We start from the raw sequence: 23,744 nt of genomic DNA, 5'->3' as shown, positions 1-23,744 counted from the left end.
CCAAATTCCAAATACGTTTGGAAATACGGGCCGTATTTTGAAATACGGTCCGTATTTAACCATTTGACTCGCAAATGCCAAATTCCAGAATGCTCAGAAATCCTTGGTACCAGTTTACGACTTGAATTACGGCCCGTAAACTGAAATACGATCACTGTTCATGGGCGTAAACCCCCATCTTACAACTGAATAGGGAAATTCCAATTCCCACATTCTTTATTTGATTTTCTAAGTCTAAGATCATGGATGACTTTGAAAGAGAGTTTTGATAATTAAACAATGCTTAACTTGAATAAATCTATTGATTATGGTACTATGCGTGTTTCTATTGATGTTTGGGAGTTTTTTATTATATGGAGAAAGTTAACGAAACAAACGAAATATTGTCCCAATTCCGTTAGCTCTTAGTTGCTTTAGTTTAACTTAAGCATGTCCTCAATGACCTAACCTTAATACGAATTCTCTTTAATGTAGAGTCGTGAGCTTGGAAGGAGAACGTTTAGTCGTTAAGGTGACACAAAGGTATGTTAAGGCTAGTCCCTTTCTTTCAAAGGCATGACTCCTATATTACGATTTCCTCTCTAAATTTTCATGACCTTCTTACATCCCAAAAGTTGAAAGTTAAAGATTCTTAAGAGCTTCTTATGAGAAAGAGATAAGATGTGTTCTTTAATAATGATGATGATGATGATTTTGTTTCTAGAGATTCCAAAGCTTAGGAATTGATGCTATTATAAGTTTAATGATCGTATTTCATAATTTCCTTGATGTTATTCATTGTTGGACATCTCACCTCATGATACTAGTTCCTTCAAGGTGAGACATAGCGATGACGATTGTTCCATAATATAATCGGAGGTTACCGACCTTACGTCACTCCGATAGAGCAGTAGCTTTCACTTGGGATCTTATGCAGGCTTTATGTTATGTATATGTAAGGTTACACCGTGCCTAGTTGGTCGGGCAGACACCACTACGATGGGTGTAGTGGGCAGCTATGATGATAATTGCACCGTGCCTAGTTGGCCGGGCAAACACCACTAATGGGCAGCATGAGATGATTACCCCGGACGCAGGCTAAAGATAGTCATAGCGTACCTATAAGGTCGGGCAGTTTATATATGTATATATGATATGATGATGTTTTAAAATGTAAAAGTTAGCATGCATGACTCCGCCTTAAGAGGCGATAAGTTACAGGTTATCTCTTCATATTATGCTCTCTTATTCTGGATTATGCTGTTATACATGCCTTATATACTCAATACATTATTTGTACTGACGTTCTTTCTTTTATGGATGTTGCGTTCATGCCCGCAGGTAGACAGGGAGACGACACAAATACTTAGGAGCTTTATTAGCAGATACACAGGAGCACTCCGCTCCTCCAGAGTTACAGTTTAATGGTATATTATTTTGTGTATATATTTGGGATATGGCGGAGTCCTGTTCCGTCCTTATGATTTCAGTACTCCAGTTAAAGGCTCGTAGACATATATGGGTAATAGATGTTTTATGATCTTAGTAGTGCATATTTTGTATATCATTTCTCAGCCTCGTGGCTTCTGTATATATGTTTTGAGAGATATTTGAAGACCGTTTCATAATAAGTTCTACGTTGAGAATGGTGTATGTTCAGGTTCAGTCTGAAGATAAGTATGATAAGCGGTGCTCGGTAGGCTAGCTCCGGGTACCCGTCACGACCCTCTAATTGGGTCATGACAAAAGTGGTATTAGAGCTGTTCCATCCTAGGGTGTGTCTGCGAGCCGTGTCTAGTAAAGTCTTGTTTATTGGTTTGAGGCGCACCACACTTATAAACAAGAGGTTGCGGGGTATTTAGGAAAAATGACCATCCTTCTTCTTCATAGATCGTGCGATTGAGCTATAATATAGGATTTCTCCTTTTCCTAATTGTGTGCTATGATTTCAGCGATGCTTATGAAGAGAAAAGTGACGATTGCCTAGAAGGGCAAGACAGCGACAGGAAGGCAGCCTGAACAGGAGCCACTAGTAAATATAGAAGAGGGTGAGTCCCATAATGAGGCTCCATCTCGTACCTCTCACACTCCGCCTATTTTAGAAGAGCATGAAGGGGTTTCCACTCCAGCTCCAATGCCTCCAGTTCCTCCACTGGGTGCTTCAGGCCAGCAGATGACCGAGGCTGTTCAATTATTGACCCAGCTAGTTGCTGCTCAGGCTCAGCAATAGAGTGCAGGTTTAGGCGATAAAGCGGTTAGTGCAAGAGCCCACGATTTTATGAGTTTGAATCGTCCAGAATTTTTCGGATCAAAGCCGAATGAAGACCCACAGGGCTTTATAGATGAGATGCTGCGGACGTTGAGAATAATACATGCTTCGGATACTGAGTCATTGGAGTTGGAGTCCTACGGATTGCGGGATGTGACGGCCCTTTGGTATAATAATTGGATAACTTCGAGAGGGGAAAATGCTCCTGCCCCAGTATGGCAGGAGTCCGTAGATGCTTTTATCCACCACTACTTTCCACCCGAGGCCGGACGAGCCCGAGCTGACAGGTTTTTGAATTTAAGGCAAGGAAATATGAGTGCTCGGGAGTATAGTATCCATTTTAATTAATTGGCTAGGTATGCTCCAGCCATGGTAACTGATATGGGAGACCGGATTCATCGGTTTGTGAGTGGCTTGGGGCCACACTTGATCAAAGACTTCTTGAAAACTTTACACCAGGAAGGGATGGATATCTCCCGTATTCAGGCTCACGCTCAGAATTTGGAAGAGCAGCAGCAGCCGCATAGGGGTGAGCGTAATATTAATAGAGGGTATAGTAAGAGGGCTTGATCACCTGGTGCTAGTAGTGAGTATAGAGGGGGCCAGAGGCAACAGTATTCCATGTACTCAGGACAATCCGCGAGTACTGCACCTCCTCAATTTGGGGGTAGGATATTTAACCGCCCCATTTATTCTCGACCGGGTCAAAGCTCGAGAGTTTTGGGTTCCCAGTTTGGAGGTGATCTTAGTCAGAGGAGACCACTGGTACCACGATGCGGCCAGTGTGGTAGATTACATGCGGGTCAGTGTCATCGAGGCTCTGATGCTTGTTATGCCTATGGTCAGACTAGGCAAATGATGCGTGATTGTCCCTCGATGAGTGGTAGAGGTGGGACCCAGCCCACAGGATCAGTAGCCTACTCTTCTTCATGTGTGCGCCCTGTGGGGCGAGGTTCACAGACGCCATCAGGTCGTGGTCGAGGCAGAGGGGGAGCATCCAGTTTGAGTGGCCCTCAGCCCCGTATTTATGCATTAGCCGAGCGACAGGATCTTGATTCGTCCCCTGACGTTGTTACAGGTATATTATCGGTTTTCTCCCATAATTTTTATGCATTGGTAGATCTGGGTTCTACTTTATCGTATATCACTCATTATATTGTTGGTCGTATTGGGGTGAAACCCGAGCCGATCAAACCCTTTAAGGTGTCTACTCCTATTGGTGACCCAGTAATAGATAGACAAGTATATAAAAATTGTGTGGTTGTGGTGTGTGATTGTCATATTGTAGCTGATTTGATCGAGCTGGAAATGTTAGATTTTGACGTTATCATGGGCATGGATATGCTGGCTTCTTGTTATGCTAATGTCGATTGTAGAACGAAAATAGTTCGGTTCCAATTCCTGGGAGAACCAATGCTTGAATGGAGAGGAGATGCAGCATCTCCAAGAGTTAAGTTTATTTCATATCTCAAAGCGAGGAAAATGATTGCTAAAGGGTACATTTATGATCTAGTCCGGGTCCATGACACTGAAACAAAGCTGCCGACTCTTCAATTGGATCCGGTAGTGAATGAGTTTCCAGATGTGATTCCAGATAAGCTTCCAGGTCTTCCACCGAAATGGGAGATTGATTTTACTACTGATGTGCTGCCGGACACCAAACCTATATCTATTCCTCCTTACCAAATGGCTCCTACAGAACTGAAAGAGCTAAAGGCATAACTGAAGGATTTACTCGAGAAGGGATTTATTAGGCCCAGTTCGTCGCTATGGGGAGCACCTGTCTTGTTCATAAGAAAGAAAGATGGTTCCTTGTAAATGTGCATTGACTATAGGCAGTTGAACAAGGTAACAATAAAGAATAAGTATCCGCTTCCGAGAATAGACGATTTGGTTGATCAATTGCAGGGTGCTAAGTGGTTTTCAAAGATAGATCCGAGATCAGGATATCACCAGGTGAGAGTTAGAGAAAAAGACATCCCGAAAACGGCTTTCAGAACCAGATATGGGCATTACAAATTTCGGGTAATGTCGTTTGGGTAGACTAACGCCCCGGCAGTATTCATGAATTTGATGAATATTGTGTTCAGGACTTTCTAGGATCTATTTGTAATCCTGTTCATCGATGACATTCTGGTATATTCTCAATCAGAAGTAGAGCATGCAGATCATTTACGTACAGTCTTTGGAATTCTTCAGACTAGTGAATTATATGCCAAGTTTTCAAAATGGGAGTTCTGGTTAAATTTTCTAATTTTTCTAGGCTATATTATCTTGGCTGATGGCATCCGAATAGATACTCAGAAGATTGAGGCTGTGAAGACTTGGCCAAGGCCTACGGAGGTCCGTAGCTTCCTGGGATTGGCGGGCTATTACAGAAGATTTGTAGAAGGATTTTCTTCTATTTCTCCACCATTGATGAAGCTAACCCAGAAATCAAGAAAATTTCAACGGATCGATGCTTGTGAGCATAGCTTCCAGGAATTTAAAGATAAATTGACTTCAGCCCCAGTCCTAAGACTTCTAGAAGGATCAGAAGGCTATGTCATTTATTGTGATTCCTTCGGTGTCGGGTTGGGCTGTGTGTTGATGCAGCACGGTAAGGCCATTGCCTATGCTTCCAAGCAGTTGCGGAAACATGAGAAGAATTGTCCGACCCATGATTTCGAATTAACTGCTGTTATTCATGCACTAAAGATGGGGAGACATTACTTGTATGGTGTTCATGTTGATATTTATACAAATCACAAAAGCCTCCAGCATATTTTCAAATAGAAGGAGTTAAATCTACGGTAGAGATGGTGGCTAAAGCTATTGAAAGACTATGACATAAGCATTCTATATCATCCCGGAAAAACAAAGGTGGTGGCTGATGCTCTTAGCCATAAATCTATGGGTAGTCTATATGACATTCAGCCTGAGAAGAAGGAATTAGTCCGTGAGCTTCACAAGCTAGCTGGCCTAGGAGTTCGCGTAATGGACTTGGGCAATGCAGGAGTTGCTGTTCATAATCCAGCTGCTTCATCCCTAGACATGGAAGTGAAAAAGCGCCAACATGAAGACCCCAAGATGAGTTATTATAGAGATACGCTTCCTCAGAAGGAGAAGTCACCATTTGAGATTTTTGCAGATGGGATTCTCAAGTATCGAGGCAGGTTATGTGTCCCGGATGTAGCACCACTCTCCCACCGAATTCTGGAAGAAGCCTATTATTCCCGTTATTCTGTTCATCCAGCAGCGACAAAGATGTACCATGATCTCAAATTAATATATTGGTGGGATAGAATAAAGAAAGACATAGCAGAGTTTGTAGTTCAATGTCCAAATTGTCAACAAGTGAAAACTAAGCATCAAAAGCCAGGAGGATTGTTGCAAGCTATGGAAATTCCAACCTAGAAATGGGAAGTGATCAACATGGATTTTATTGTAGGTTTGCCCCGTCCTCGGCGTAAGTATGACTCCATATGGGTAATTCTTGATAGACTCACGAAGTCAGCTTATTTTCTACCAGTCAGAACTACATACTCAACAGATGATTATGCAAGTTGTAACTTAAAGAAGTAGTGCGACTTCATGGTGTCCCTGTGCCCATCATTACTGATAGAGGAGCATAATTTATCGCTAAATTCTGGAAGTCCTTTCAAGAAGGCTTGGGAACTCAAGTGAAACTTAGCACAACATTTCACCCACAGACAGATGGACAAGCCAAACGCACTATCCAAATCTTGGAGGATATGTTGCGGGCATGTGTATTAGACTTCGGAGGTAATTGGAATGATCATTTGCCACTTATTGAATTTTCATATAACAACAGTTATCATTCCAGTATCCAAATGGACCCGTATGAAGCTTTATATGGAAGAAAGTGTAGATCGTCAATTGGATGGTTTGAAGTAGGAGAGACACAACTAATAGGCCCAGAATTGATTCAACAAACGGTAGAAAAGATCAAGCTTATCCGAGACCGGTTGTTGACAACCCAAAATAGTCAGAAATCTTATGCGGACAATCATCAACGAAACTTGGAATTCCAAGTTAATGATTAGGTATTCCTAAAAGTATCGCCAATGAAAGGTGTAATGAGATTTGGCAAGAAGGGGAAACTTAGTCCCCGGTATGTTGGGCCTTACAGGATTGTGCACAATGTAGGCCAAATAGCTTATGAATTAAATCTACCTTCAAAATTTGAATCAGTCCATCCAGTTTTTCATGTGTCGATGCTCCGTAAGTGTGTTCGAGATCCTTCTAGAATCATGCCTGTAGATAATGTCAAAGTTAACGATAAGTTGGCTTATGAAGAAGTACCCATTGCCATACTAGATAGGCATGTGCGGAAACTCAGTTAAGGTCCTGTGGAGAAACAGTAATAGAGAGGAGATGACTTGGAAAGCAAAAGAAGATATGAATTCCAGGTATCCACATTTATTTACACTCCTAAAAGAGGTTCAGGATGAGACGCCATTGTCCACAGGTATGTAATGCTTTCTTTGATGCTTTTAGGTCATGGGTGGCCCTGTTTTCTTGCTAATTGTTATTGTAGCCCTGTTAGGCGATCTTATTTTGGGTTGCTATGATAGGATGGTAGTGCCATATTATAGGGAACATTCTGGCGAAATTTTTGTAGAATGCCCGATAACCTAAGATTCGAGGGCGAATGTTCTTAACGGGGGGAGAATGTTACACCTCAGACATTTCGTGTTGATTATGCCGTGAATAGACTAACGCTCCATATGACCTTAAATAGGGTATTTGGTAGCTTAAAGGTTTATACTACAAGATTGTTGAAGTATTACGAAACGGAGAAATTAAGTTCGTCGAAGTAAAGTATAAGTTATGTTTGGGAAGGTTTCACAATTTTTGAGTTAATGATTATTTAGTAATGTCTTGAGGAGAAGCGGCTCCTTAGATGGTTAATGATGTGTTATACAAGTGCCAAGAAGGCTCCATAAGGATTTGAGATCGAACGAATCAACGAGAACAATTTTGGAAAAGTTGAGTTATACGACCACTTATACGGTCCATATAAGGATTCGCATAACCTTTCCAGAGAAGTTCAATCCCTGGTGGGATTATACGGTCTCTTATAAGGACCGTATAAAGTTATACGGACCGTATAAGTGTGTGTATAACCAAGACGGGCAGCTTTATTTTTTTGTTATAAATAGATGACCCAAGTTCATATTTTTCATTTCCCATCTTCTTAAAAACTCTTGAGAGCACTAGAACATTCCCCACACCATATCAACACAAACCCAAGAGAAATCAAAGGTTAAATACCACGAACCAAGAGAATCAAGTGTAAAGAAGCTCACTAGGGTTTGTAGAAGTCAAGATTCCATTTGGTATTGAAGTTGGGATTTCTCTCATGTGAAGTATATCAATCCAAAGTACATCCATTTATGATCAAAGGTGAGTTTTACATCCATTTCATGTTATTAAGAGTACTTGGTTGTTTAATGACTTGGATGAGGGAAGAAAGTAGAATATGAAGCTCAAATATGGATTTAATAACATATTTGGGGTAGTAAGTTAACTTGAGTCATAATTCTTAGTATGCTATGAGTATAATCTTATTGTGGGTGGTACTAATGATGTTGAGGAAGTGTTATATATAGATGAATATGGTGTTGTGTTGTAGTTATTGTTGTGGATGACTTTGAAAGAGAGTTGTGATAATTAAACAATGCTTAACTTGAAGAAGTCTATTGATTATGGTACTATGGGTGTTGCTATTGATGTTTGGGAGTTTTTTTATTATATGGAGAAAGTTAACGAAACAAAAGGAAATGTTGCCTAATTCCGTTAGCTCTTAGTTGCTCTAGTTTAACTTAAGCATGTCCTCAATGACCTAACCTTAATACGAATTCTCTTGAATGTAGAGTCGTGAGCTTGGAAGGAGAACGTTTAGTCGTTAAGGAGACGCAATGGCATGTTATGGCTAGTCCCTTTCATTCAAAGGCATGACTCCTATATTATGATTCTTTCTAAATTTCTATGACCTTCTTACATCCCAAAAGTTGAAAGTTAAAGATTCTTAAGAGCTTCTTATGAGAAAGTGATAAGATATGTTCTATAATAATGATGATGATGATGATGATGATGATTCTATTTCTAGAGATTCCAAAGCTTAGGAATTGATGCTATTATGAGCTTAATGATCTTATTTCATAATTTCCTTGATCTTAGTCATTGTGGCCATCTCACCTAATGATACTAGTTCCTTCAAGGAGAGACATAATGATACTAGTTACCGACCTTACGTCACTCCGATAGAGTTGTAGCTTTCACTTGGGCTCTCATGCATGCTTTATTTTATGTATATGTAAGGTTACACCATGCCTTGTTTTCTGGGTAGACACTACTACGATGGGCATAGTGGGCGGCTATGATGATAATTACACAGTGCCAAATTGGTCGGGCAGACACCACTGGTGGGCGCCATGAAATGATTACCCCAGACGCGGGCTAAAGATGGTAACACCGTACCTATACGGTCGGGTAGTTTATGTATGTATATATGATATTTTAAAATGTAAAAGTTAGCATGCATGAATGCGCCTTAAGAGGAGATTAGTTACAGGTTATCTCTTCATCTTATGCTCTCTTATTTCTTAATTATGCTGTTATACATGCCTTACATACTCAGTACATTGTTTGTACTGACGTTCTTTCTTTTATGGATGTTGCGTTCATGCCCGCAGGTAGACAGGGCGACGACACAGATACTTAGGAGCTTTATTAGCAGATACACAGGAGCACTCCACTCCTCCAGAGTTGCAGTTTATTGGTATACTCTTTTGTCTATATATTTGGGGCATGGCAGAGTCCTGTTGTTATACCCCGTATTTTTGTACGTTGGATTATTCGTAAGTTAATCGACATAAGATTAAGGACAAGAGAATTTTTGAGATATGAGACAAGGACTTTTAATCCCGAATTTTTAATATGGCACGATTTGCTTGTAAATTCAATTAGTGTAGAAACATTAAGGAAGATTAGGAATTAATTAACCATGATCAGATTTTTAAGTGGGGATTAATGATTAATTAACTTAATTAGACCACTAAGTGGGCCCCACAAAAACGTGGCTGAATTTGACTGGAGCATGGATGATGACATGCTAATGGGACACATGTCAAGTGGGCTGGCCACATGTCAACTATTACATCCCGTATTTTTGGACCAAGAAATTGAATGGTCCAACATGAGCGATTTTACCGAGCCCGAAGGATTTGGTCTTATTCAAGCATGCGAATTAAGAGCTCGGTGTATAAAAGGATGAAGTCCCGAAATGATTTAAGACGGTAAGGAGTGAGAACGATGATTGGAAATAATATTTCGTGTGTGCCAAAAGAAGCTATGGACTAGTGATATATCACATGATCATGAAGATGAATATATGAAGTATGGTAAAAATGATTATTACACAAGTGAGTTGGAATAAAAAAATTAACTGTACGGGAAAAATTTGTTAAACGTTAGAATAAGTTGAAGAGTAAAACATTATGGTATTAATTGATAAGTGGTAAGTTGACACCACATCTAGCACGTGGCATTATAATAGGGACTAGTAAATGACTATGCACTAGGTAATTGGAGTCATCACATCTGTGTATTATCATATCATTTAGAGGTGTCAAAAAGAGATAAAATCTCTACATCTTAAATGCCCTTTCGTAAAGGCCAAGTTCTTGGTGACTTTATTTGAAAACCAACTAATTTGCATATTGCTTTCTTTCCTATAGCAACATCCACGTTTCGTGTGTGCCAAAAGAAGCTATGGACTAGTGATATATCACATGATCATGAAGATGAATATATGAAGTATGGTAAAAATGATTATTACACAAGTGAGTTGGAATAAAAAAATTAACTGTACGGGAAAAATTTGTTAAACGTTAGAATAAGTTGAAGAGTAAAACATTATGGTATTAATTGATAAGTGGTAAGTTGACACCACATCTAGCACGTGGCATTATAATAGGGACTAGTAAATGACTATGCACTAGGTAATTGGAGTCATCACATCTGTGTATTATCATATCATTTAGAGGTGTCAAAAAGAGATAAAATCTCTACATCTTAAATGCCCTTTCGTAAAGGCCAAGTTCTTGGTGACTTTATTTGAAAACCAACTAATTGCATATTGCTTTCTTTCCTATAGCAACATCCACGTTTTTGATATTTTTACTAGCATTGTATCAAGAATTCTCACGGTGCATCTATATGAGAGATGAATATTGGATATACATAGAATGGGGGCAGCAGCAAGAAGCATTTCGAAATTAATTGATACAAATTTTTTTTTGGTCCAACCAATCAAGATGAAGCAGCATTATTTAATTTTGTTATGGATTTCGCTCACCGCTTCAAGCTCGTTATTCTATTTTGTCATGTTGTTGAATTCGGGTTTTCTTTGAAGTGAAGTAAGGAGGAAGAATATTATTTCTTGGCATATAAGGTAATAATTCTCCTCTCCTAGGTATATTTAAATTCATCCAGGTCATAGTAATATTGTGGGATGAGAAATATGAAAGTTATACCGTAAATCGTATTTGATGTTGTTGTTGGTTTATGGGCTGTTTGTTGGACTGTTTTGTGAGTTATGGGGTATGGATGGGAATTATGGTAAATAGAATGAATAAGATGTTCTTGAGGTTGTTGTATATGTCTATGTGTTTATGAAGAAAATTGATGGAAGATTTGTCTATATAGATTTGGACTAAAACCCGAGGAAAGAGATTTTCTATGCTTGAATTAGTTGAAAAGGGATTGTGGCATAATTTTTACTTGGTTCGATATGGCAACCTGTATGTACGATTGTTAATGTTGTTACCATTGATCGGGAGTTGTTTAAAGTTGGATTGGAGTGGGTAACATAGGGGAAGTGCTGCCTGAATTTTGTTAAGTAATGTGCTAGCTTACACTTTAGATTCAAAGTGTAGTATAGTTAATACTTGAGATCAATATTGTTGTTGTAGATTGAGGAGCCCGGGATCTAATTTGTGGTTAGCTTGGAGCGGACAAGGTATGTAAAGCTAACCCTTCTTTCTTTTTGGCATGATCTTTATGAAACAAACAGACGACGTATATATGACTCCAAAGAAGCTCCTATTCTTAGAGCCACTAGGATGGCTAATGTTCTTGATTTCCAGAAACTATTCATTATGTCTTGATACGTGTATATGATTCCCGAAGTTCTGTTTTGATATAATCTGTATTGATATTCGAAAGGTACTGGATATGGCTATTGTCTTGATTTTCAAAAGATGATTTGTTTTGATTATTCTATCGAGTCTCAGATATGATTTAACTTGCATATGGTTTCTCACTACTCTGCTCGTGCATGCCTCAATATGTCTTTCACCGAGTCCCGGGCCGGGTATGTTTTCGTGAACAGTTTCACTGCATTGTTCACCGAGTCCCCCACTAGAGGGCCGGGTACGGTATACATATATATATGATGGTGTTATGATGTGTTTATGGCGTTATGATGTGATTACGGTGTTATGATGTGTTTATGGAGTTATGATGTGTTTATGGCGCCAAGGATGGTATGTGGCGACCTTATTCACCGAGTCCCATAATGGGCCGGGTATGACATATGATATTGACGTGCATGATTTATGTTTCAAAAGGGCAAGTGTTTTGGTATTCTGGATATTATACTTGTCTCCTTTACTCCCTATTTCAGTTATGATCCTCTTTACTGTATTTCATGCTTTACATACTCAGTACATATTCCGTACTGACCCCCTTTCTTTGGGGGGCTGCGTTTCATGCCCGCAGGTACAGATAGTCTGTTTGGTGACCCTTCAGTATAGGGCTTGTACTCAGCTGTCTTGGAGAGCTCCGTTGTTCCGGAGTCTAGACTTTTGGTACAGATCTTATGATGTATATGTATATGTTTATCCAGGGGTACGACGGGGCCCTGTCCCGTCATATTTCGCTATCGATACTCTTAGTGGTCTGTGGACATATGTATAGGTTGTGTATAAGTTTGTTCAGGTATGTCTATACGATGTGCTATGGATATATTCGTATGTAATGGCATCCTTGTCAGCTTTCGCATGATATTGATATGTAGTGGCAGCCTTGTCGGCTTGCGTATCATTTTATGATTTGATCAGTTGTGACTCCTCAGGAGACAGTTATCTGGACATATATATATGATGACGTTATGAACCTTCGGAGTTCTTTTCCAAGTTTCCATATTGTTCATAATTTCAGTTTGGCTATAACTAACAGGTACGTATATGAGTGTCCAGCTCGGGCACTAGTCATGGCCCACGGGGCTGGGTCGTGACACATATCTCGTATCAAATCGGTTCATCCTCGGAGTGTCTACAGACCGTGTCTAGTCTTGTTTATCGGTGTGTTGTGCGCCACATCTATAAACACGAAGCTACATGACATTTAGGATGTTACCTTTCTTTCATATCTAAGATCGTGCGATAGAGCCCAGCCATAGGAAATGAAATCCCTTTCACTAACCCTTGATTTCAGCTGAAGTACGACATCGACAGGAGAAAGTGGTTGATGATATTAGAAGGTACACAGTACACAGGTAAGCAATGGTGCGAAAGAGGCATGTCGGATAAGGTAAGAATATTGAAATATGATTGAACTGTAAAGTCGAAGAGTGAAAGAGAAGTTAGATAGGAAGGTATAACTGAACGGACCGCTAAAGGATCAGATACGTCTCGAGGTGCGATATGTGAGGTAAGTTTCGGCACCTTTATATTTTTATTTGAAAGTGGGAGCCCTGTGTGGCTATGAGATGATATGATATACACGTATATATGTTGGACCTGTGAGGCATTGTTGGTATTTCCTGCGTGCAGGTTTTGGGATAGTAAGAAGTACAGAGGAAACTCTGCCAAAATTTTCCCAGAAATAGAAAAAAAAGAATGAGATATAGGTTCATAATATGTCCTGAAAGGTCGATATCGATAGGGTAAATTTATTATGTTGGATTAAATCCGTAAGAGGCACCCTCCATGTCATCCGTAAGAGGCACCATTCTTACTTGGGAAGTTTTATTTCGAAGAAGCATATATGAACAGCAAAGTTTGGAATTCATTGAAACGGACCAGAATACTTTCCAACCACATTTTGCCTTAGAAAAAGGCTCACGTTGAAGGGCGAAAATGTCCAGCAATTAAGTTTCACTCTATTGGAAGAGTACAAAGCATACAATAAGTAGTTTGTGAACTAAGCAATTCGTTCACGACTCAAGAATAAATTTGGAGGTAAACCATGTGAATCAAGCACTAGAAGTCCTGTGGTGCTTGTCGCATTCTAGTATTTCTTCTTGTGGTGGTTGGAGAATGTTTCATGGTGACATTTTATTAGTTCTTAATCAACTAATTGGAGATGGAACTTGTGGAAGGAAAACTCAAACTTGCGGGCTGTCTAGGATCATGTGTTTCATATGTTGTTGATGAAATGCTGGGATAATTTGGAAGAGCTGAATACTAAGGGATGATTTAGGAAAAGGTGGCAACTCTTAACAAAAAATTTTATTGAGGTATCGAGTGAACTGATAAGTAGGGATAAATTACGACGAGTTTACAGTTAAAAGGAGTAATAGTATGATTGAGATAAAAGTACGAAGGAGGAAGAATTATGACAAATTATGAAGGTATTGATAAGACAGCTTGTGAGATATTAAGGATAAGATTGATCAGAAAGGGTAAACGGTCATATACGCCTAATCCACAGAGTGTAATTAAAATATAGTAAGAATCGTGAATAAGGTTAAGAAGTGTTACGTTATAGGATGGATTACGAACAGGGTGTAATGTGAATACCATAAGGATTGTTATAGAAATGAGTAAAGCGTAGCAGGGAAGTAACTAAAGGATATGATGTGATCAGTGTGAAATGGAAAAGCAAATATAGAACAAAAAAAAAAGGACTTGCAAAGTCCTATAGGGAAAGTTCAGAATAGAGATCAAGTGGTAAGGAAAGTGAAAGCGAGCACAGGAAGGGAAGGAGTCAATGGAAGGAAGAAGATAAGAAGAAAGCGAGTGGGATTACAGTGTAGCGATGTGTTATGACGTGTATAGCTGAGAAAATGAGTAATATAGGCGACATAATTGTGAAAGACCGAACTAAAGGAAGATGAGCAACGAGACAGAATAAATGCCAGAAATGACTGGTATGATAAGAACAAATAGGGATGAACAGAATATGTTTTGAAAATGAGAAAGGGGTTACGTAGAAGTAGTGTTTTCCGAAGGATACAGGAGTAGCATGAGATTCCTCTTGTACAAAATAAAAGATGGACTATATTGGAGAAACAAAAGGGATACTAAAGAAAGCACTCAAGACAGACGTAATTAATTGAGTATGAGTATAGGATAAAAGGGAAATATATAGCTATGAACTTAAGGTGTAATACGACAAGAAGGTGATAAGACAAGACCACTATTAAAACGAATTTGATATGATTTTGAGTAAGTTAGAAGTTAGCGTTGGGTATACTACAAGGGTGAAAGAGCATGAGGCATAAAAAAGGTACTGCGTGTATGTGACTTCACCTCAGAAATAGTGAAATCCTTAAAGGACAGGGATTGTGGATTTGCGAAACAACTGATGTATTGTGGATTTATTAGAAGAAACAGATGATATCCGTTGGGATAAAGATAGTGTTATAGGAAAGCCTGGGACACTTATCATCAGAATATAAGTACTACCTAATTGAGAATTTGAAAACGACTATAAGCACTAGCTAATTACTGATCGGAATAAATGGAATGTGGCTTTGGATAAATCGTTACATTAATTATATTACTCGAGTACCAACCATCAGATAAGATTTTGTACTATATATCGAGAGTTCTCATCGCTTCGTGATCTGGTTAAGGTTTCGTACATGGGGGATCAAAGTTATAAACGATAAAGAAAAGACATGGATATGGTATAAGTACAACCCCAAATAGGGGAAGCGGGTGAAAGCAAAGTAAGTATAAATGGAAACAATAGACACTGAGATATATTTGATATAGATGCTTAAATTTCAATTGAGATCCCTTGCTGAAACAGATTAGTAAGATCTGAAAGCCAACAATAAATGGATAGAAGAAGCTAGGGTGGTATTTAAGGCAGAGCTGAGAATTATTTGTAAAGGTCAATTGAAGGACATTAAAAGTGGGTGCTTAGCAAGAGAACGGTAACAAGTAACGTAAGAGATATTATAAAGGATAGCAATGCTATACTAGATTAGAAGCTAAGATTTGGCAATAGAGTTGTGCGCTAATGGAACTACGGCTTATAAGTAACAAAGGAAAGGCGGGTTACTGGATGATAGTGAAGTTATATGTCAAATCGAAAAATTCTTCCAGAATTATACCAGTTAATAATAGTCAGATTACAGAGCAGCTATGTAAAGTTATAGTATGAGGGAACTCCAGCGCTACTTAATAGCCAACTCTAAAGATCGAGATTAAGAGCTAAAGGCAAAGTGACAGATAAAATCTTTTAAAAAGAAAGTCGAGGAGTGATACATGAAGCTGAAGATTCCAGAAGATGGACTGTAACAGTGGAGCAATATAAGGTTATTGAAGTAAAATAATATTACACCTTGGGGAATTTCGTTTTATTCGTAGAGTTGCGAAGGGTCTACAGGTTACCAGGGGTACGAAATACTTCAAGGATTGTAAAGTCTAATAAATCGACGAGGAACATTTGCGCGTTATAAAATCTTATTTAAAGATTAAGAGGTAAGATGAAGTGAACGATACATCTTAAGGGAGTAACTATAGAAGAAGAAAGAATCGAGTTATGACTAAGTGCACCAGGAAGAGAATAAGGAGGAGGATAAAGACAACGACGTGGAATTATTACCTTGAGAAGAAATAGAAAGAGGAAATATCACGGGAATGGTTACTTAGAAATCGGGAATGCGTTATAATAAATTGAAGGGAATCGACCAACGAAAGAAGCATGTGAAGAACATAATTCAATAAAAGAACATTTAAGGAAATATTGGGAGTGCAGGACTAGTTTAACATTCGAGGACGAATGTTTCGAAGGGGGGAAGGATGTTATACCCCGTATTTTTGTACATTGGATTATTCGTAAGTTAATCGACATAAGTTTAAGGACAAGTGTCACACCCCGACCTTACTAGGGTGTGATGGGCACCCGACCCTTACTTAGGGCCGAGCGAACCCTCAGACTCTTGGCGCACATAAACTTACGTCAAACTTTTTAAATCAAATCAGGCAAAATACGCAGTAAAATATATATATTTTTTTTGAAATATTCTTTTCAGAAATATTCCTTCTCGAATCTTCCAAGCGAACAAATCTGTAGTCATACACAACACAGACCAACATATCGGCTGACGGAGCCGCTTACAGACTGACACACCATACCCACGACGCTGTCTGCAAAGTCTCTACCATATATAAGACATCACAGCACACATACTCTGACTCGGCAGCACTCCAGGAGCAAATGGAGTTTGCCATCTTCGCTGGAACATCTTCTATAATATCTTCAACTCATCTGGGAGTACCTGCGCGGCATGAAACGCAGCCCCCGAAGAACAGGGGGTCAGTACGGAATATGTACTGAGTATGTAAGGCATGAAATACAGAAAGCAGAACCATAATCGAAACAAATAGTACAAAGGGTAAGCATATTATCCAGATTGCCGAATTACTTACTTCTCAGACACAGATCATACAGACCAATACAGATCATACAGGCCGACACAGATCGTACAGACCAATACAGATCATACAGACCGTACAAATCATACAGAGCATATAGAATGCTGACATACTCACTTTCCAGACACAGATCGTACATACCGTTGTCAGATATCAGAAGGAGTGTGGCACGTACAGAACGCACAGATAATGTCATACGTCGGACGGAGTTCAGAACGTACTGATGCTCCGATGATGTCATATATCGGACGGAATACAGAACGTACAGTATACTCGGATAATGCCATATATCGGACGGGATTCAGAACGTACAGATTACTCAGAGGATGTCATATAGCAAACGGAATACAGGATATACGGAAGGTCAGAATGCTTACTCTCCAACACAAGTCATGCATATCGGAATCGAATATCATATCACATACGCGGTAACCCCGGGGACATATACCACGCCGGGACAAATACCATATCATACATACGGTAACCTCAGGGACAAATAACACGCCGAGGGACCGGTCACATCCTATCATATACATGGTAACCTCGGGGACAGGTAACACGCCGAGGAACCGGTGAACAATGCCAAGGGATGCGCACGATAACATAGGAACGTGGTCGCCACTCCTACCTTTGGTGCCACAACACATCATATTTCAGAAAATTTGCTCCGATCTCCGTCACACATCATAACATAACCACGGTACCCGGGGGCGGACAGATAACACGGCACCCCGAGCCCGGACACATCATACTTCATAATATATCCTCGGTAACCGGGGATGGACATATAACACAGTACCCCGGAACCGGACTCATCACACTTCGGAATTCGTATATGGAACCCGTCCCTCAACAGAGGACTCGGCGAACCATCCGCACGATACATACCGGCCCGGGACTCAGTGAAGGAAATCATAACATATGCACGAGCAGAATAGTGAGAAACCACATGCATAGAAACCAAGACTCGACAAACCAGTGTACTTACCGATACCTGGAGGCTCGGAACAGATTTCAGGTTAATCCGGCGTAGTATGAGAAAGTTACAAGCGTTCAAAGTACAGAACGCTTTATAAGCATTTTAGAAGCCTTTTTCGGGAAATCGGAATCATAGTCATATCAGACACCTTCAGATGTCCTTACGAATCAGATCAAATAGAGATTTTGGAACCATACTTACGTATAAGAAAATTATAGACGTCTTGATACAGAAACCTCTTCGAACATTTCAGAGCAATCCGAGATCGTATACGGAAGTTAGGGACATTAAATCTTACAGAAGTTCTCGAACCAGAATAAACATATCAGAATGCTCTTATCAGGATACTGATTTCGGAATTCTCATATCAGGATACTTATATCGGAATACTTATATCAGCATACTTACATCAGAATACTTATATCAAAATACTCATATCGACACACTTATATCAGAAGACTGATATAAAAAATGCTTATATCAAGACACTTATATCAAAATACTTATATCAGAATACCTATATCAAAATACGTATATCAGAATACTTGTACCAAAATACTTATATCAAAATACTTATATCAAATACTTATATCAAGGGATGAACTAGGATCACAAACTCAGGTCAAGAAGTGAATTAGAATCATAATCAGACTCAGCATCACAGAACAGAGTTACCCCAAGGCAGCATATCACATTATACCTTACTTGGCTCTAGGACATGCCAAAGAAAGAAAGGGTAAGCCTTACATACCTGCGCCGTGACCAACTAGTTACGCTTGTGCCTCCAACTTGTTAATCTACATTCAAGAGGATTCATCCATTCATTAGATTCGTTGTCACATACTTGCCCTAATCTTTCAAACACATTCTCTTATATTCTGCCGGAATTTCGGCAGCATCTCCCCTGTAAATGTACCAACCCCGAGAATATGGTTCGGCCCAATTCAACAACAACCCAACCAACAACCAAGCTATGGCATCAATAATCAATTCAAGAATACATTCTAACATTAGTAACTCTTTTCTACATAGTTCATCAACATACCATTCACTAGATGTCTCAAGCTAATTCCAATGCTCATACATTCATTACTAACTCAAGATCAACGAAACACCATTCAAAAGCATTTTATACCATTCTACAACATATACAAATTTTCCACCAAGACCACAATCCATCAGAAACCTCCAAATTTTTAGCATATACTTTCACAACACATTTTCATCTTCCAAAGTCATAAACCACATTAGCAACTAGCATGTTAACTACATCATTTGCACAAATACAAGAAATGACACTATAATCTCATTAGCTTCCAAATCAGTCCATAATCATTCCAACATCAATTTAAACCACCAAGTTCCCATTCCCATCATAGAATACATATCAACAACAATCAAATTGCTACATAGAAATTTATTCATTTTTCCTACACAACACACATACCACACGGCCAAGACTCCAACACCTATAACCTAATGAGTATCATCCACTTTCATTGTCAACATAGAACTTACAACAACTAAAACACCAAACAAAATAATTACACCATTATTCCTACATACCACATGCATGCACGGCCAACACCCAATTTCCATGCTTTCATGAATTTCATCCATTCCTATATACAACAACATACACAAGCCTCCTATAACATACAAAAGAACATGAATTCTTACCTTTTCCTCCCAACTTCTTTACTCAACCAAACTGCGGAAAACAATGAAACGGATGGCCTATCTTCCGAAACAATTACACCACGTTGTAGAGGGCCCTTGAATTAGTAGGAATACATGAAGAAAATAATTTTTGGAATTAAAATTGAAGACTTGGATTTCCATGGTCATGGCCGAAACCATGGCCTTCTTGCTCTCTTATTTCTTTCTTGAATTGTCTAGAATGCAAGTGATAGATTTTTGTCTTCTTTTTCAAGACTTTAGTCCTATATATACATATAGTTTTAGTGGCATGTGAGGGGCACATGCCCCTCTCTAGAGTTTTCTTGAAATTCCATAAAAAGAAGACTAATTTGTCATCCTTTTTAATTCTTTTTCTTTTTCATTTCATATATATATTTTTTGTCACATGGCCAATATGGCCCTTTTTAAATTCTCATGAACCTCTTGGTGAAATTCCCGTTTTGCCCCTATTCTTTCCGCAATATTTCCATAAGCCATTTTGCGAATTTCTCTTCTTGCCCTTAGCCTCTTACCATATTTCCATACTAATAATAGTCACAAATAATATTCATGACAACTTGTGCATTAATATAACTTTTGAAAATGGTTTCGCCCTTAACTTTCCACGACGACTTTAGAATTTCCAAACGTACAATATACGGGCTATAACAACAAGAGTATTTTTGAGATATGAGACAAGGACTTTTAATACCGAATTTTTAATATGGCACGATTTGCTCGTAAATTCAATTAGTGTAGAAATATTAATGAAGATTAGGAATTAATTAACCATGATCAGATTTTTAAGTGGGGATTAATGATTAATTAACTTAATTAGACCACTAAGTGGGCCCCACTAAAACGTGGTTGAATTTGATTGGAGCATGGATGATGACATGCTAATGGGACACGTGTCAAGTGGGCTGGCCACATGTCAACTGTTACATCCCGTATTTTTGGACCAAGAAATTGAACCGTCCAACATGAGCGATTTTACCGAGCCCGAAGGATTTGGTCTTATTCAAGCATGCAAATTAAGAGCTCGGTGTATAAAGGGATGAAGTCCTGAAATGATTTAAGACGGTAAGGAGTGAGAACGATGATTGGAAATAATATTTCGTGTGTGCCAAAAGAGGCTAGGGACTAGTGATATATCACATGATCATGAAGATGAATATATGAAGTGTGGTAAAAATGATTATTACATAAGTGAGTTGGAATAAAAAAATTAACTGTATGGGAAAAATTTGTTAAATGTTAGAATAAGTAGAAGCGTAAAACATTATGGTATTAATTTATAAATGGTAAGTTGACACCACATCTAGCACGTGGCATTATAATAGGGAGTAGTAAATGACTATGCACTAGGAAATTGGAGTCATCACATCTGTGTATTATCATATCATTTAGAGGTGTCAAAAAGAGATAAAATCTCTACATCTTAAATGCCCTTTCGTAAAGGCCAAGTTCTTGGTTACTTTATTTGAAAACCAACTAATTGCATATTGCTATCTTTCCTATAGCAACATCCACGTTTTTTATATTTTTTACTAGCATTGTATCAAGAATTCTCGCGGTGCATCTATATGAGAGATGAATATTGGATATACATAGAATGGGGGCAGCAGCAAGAAGCATTTCGAAATTAATTGGTCCAACCGATCAAATGAAGCAGCATTATTTAATTTTGTTATGGATTTCGCTCACCGCTTCAAGCTCGTTATTCTATTTTGTCATGTTGTTGAATTCGGGTTTTCTTTGAAGTGAGGTAAGGAGGAAGAAGATTATTTCTTGGCATATAAGGTAATAATTCTCCTCTCCTAGATATATTTAAATTCATCCAGGTCATAGTTATATTGTGGGATGCGAAATATGAAAGTTATACCGTAAATCGTATTTGATGTTGTGGTTGGTTAATGGGCTGTTTGTTGGACTGTTTTGTGAGTTATGGGGACGTTGATATGGATGGGAATTATGGTAAATAGAATAAATAAGATGTTCTTGAGGTTGTTTTATATATCTATGTGTTTATGAAGAAAATTGATGGAAGATTTGTCTATATAGATTTGGAGTAAAACCCGAGGAAAGAGATTTTGTATTCTTGAATTAGTCGAAAAGGGATTGTGGCATAATTTTTACTTGGTTCGATATGGCAACTTGTATGTACGATTGTTAATGTTGTTACCATTGATCGGGAGTTGTTTAAAGTTGGATTGGAGTGGGTAACATAAGGGAAGTGCTGCCCGAATTTTGTTAAGTAACGTGCTAGCTTAGATTTTGGATTCAAAGTGTACTATAGTTAATACTTGAGATCAATATAGTTGTTGTAGATTGAGGAGCCCGGGATCTAATTTGTGGTTAGCTTGGAGCGGACAAGGTATGTAAAGCTAACCCTTCTTTCTTTTTGGCATGATCTTTATGAAACAAACAGACGACGTATATATGACTCCAAAGAAGCTCCTATTCTTAGAGCCACTAGGATGGCTAATGTTTTTGATTTCCAGAAACTATTCATTATGTCTTGATACATGTATATGATTCCAGAAGTTTTGTTTTGATATAATACGTATTGATATTCGAAAGGTACTGGATATGGCTATTGTCTTGATTTTCAAAAGATGATTCGTTTTGATTATTCTATCGAGTCTCAGATATGATTTAACTTGCATATGGTTGCTCACTACTCTGCTCGTGCATGCCTCAATATGTCTTTCACCGAGTCTCGGACCGGGTATGTTTTCGTGCACAGTTTCACTGCATTGTTCACCGAGTCTCTCACTAGAGGGCCGGGTACGGTATATATATATATATATATATATATATATATATATATGATGGTGTTATGATGTGTTTATGGCGTTATGATGTGATTATGGAGTGATGATGTGTTTATGGAGTTATGATGTGTTTAGGCGCCAAGGATGGTATGTGGCGACCTTATTCACCGAGTCCCATAATGGGCCGGGTATGACATATGATATTGACGTGCATGATTTATGTTTCAAAAGGGCAAGTGTTTTGGTATTCTGGATATTATACTTGTCTCCTATACTCCCTATTTCAGTTATGATCCTCTTTACTGTATTTCATGCTTTACATACTCAGTACATATTCCGTACTGACCCCCTTTCTTCGGGGGGCTGCATTTCATGCCCGCATGTACAGATAGTCGGTTTGGTGACCCTTCAGTATAGGGCTTCTACTCTTCTGTCTTGGAGAGCTCCGTTGTTCCGGAGTCCAGACTTTTGGTACAGATCTTATGATATATATGTATATGTTTATCCAGGGGTACGGCGGGGCCCTGTCTTGTCATATTTCGCTATCGATACTCTTAGAGGTCTGTGGACATATGTGTGGGTTGTGTATAAGTTTGTTCAGCTATGTCTATACGATGTGATATGGATATATTAGTATGTAATGGCAGCCTTGTCGGCTTGCGCATGATATTGATATGTAGTGGCAGCCTTGTCGGCTTGCGTATCATTTTATGATTTGATCAGTTGTGACTCCTCAGGAGACAGTTATCTGGACATATATATATGATAACGTTATGAACCTTCGGAGTTCTTTTGCAAGTTTCCATATTGTTCATAGTTTCAGTTTGGCTATAACTAACAGGTACGTATATGAGTATCCAGCTCGGGCACTAGTCATGGCCCACGGGGCTGTGTCATGACACCTGTCTTGTCCTTATGATTTTAGTACTCCTATTAGAGGCTCATAGACATATGTGGGTAATAGATGTATTATGATCTCAGTAGTGCATATTTTGTATATCATTTCGTAGCCTCGTGGCTTCTATATATATATATGTTTGAGAGATATTTGCGTATCATTTCATCATAAGTTCTGCGTTAAGAATAGTCTATGTTCCAGGTTGAGTCTGAAGATGAGTATGATAAGTGGTGCTCGGTGACCTAGCTCCGGGTACCCATCATGGCCCTCTAGTTGGGCCATGACCATGTTACAATATACAACATTTTGGCCTCACACGACCAAAATACAATAACTATAAGTACATCACATACCTGAAGTCTGAAATTCTTCGGAAGATGAGAATAGATGTGGATATTTGGTCTTCATTTCGTTTTCTGCTTCCCATGTGATTTCTTCAACATTATTATTCCTCCAGAGCACTTTAACGGAAGCTACA

The sequence above is a fragment of the Lycium barbarum genome, chromosome 7, assembly GCF_019175385.1.
Source record: "Lycium barbarum isolate Lr01 chromosome 7, ASM1917538v2, whole genome shotgun sequence".
In the NCBI taxonomy this organism is placed as follows: Eukaryota; Viridiplantae; Streptophyta; class Magnoliopsida; order Solanales; family Solanaceae; genus Lycium; species Lycium barbarum.
Note: the sequence above shows the minus strand (reverse complement) of the source record.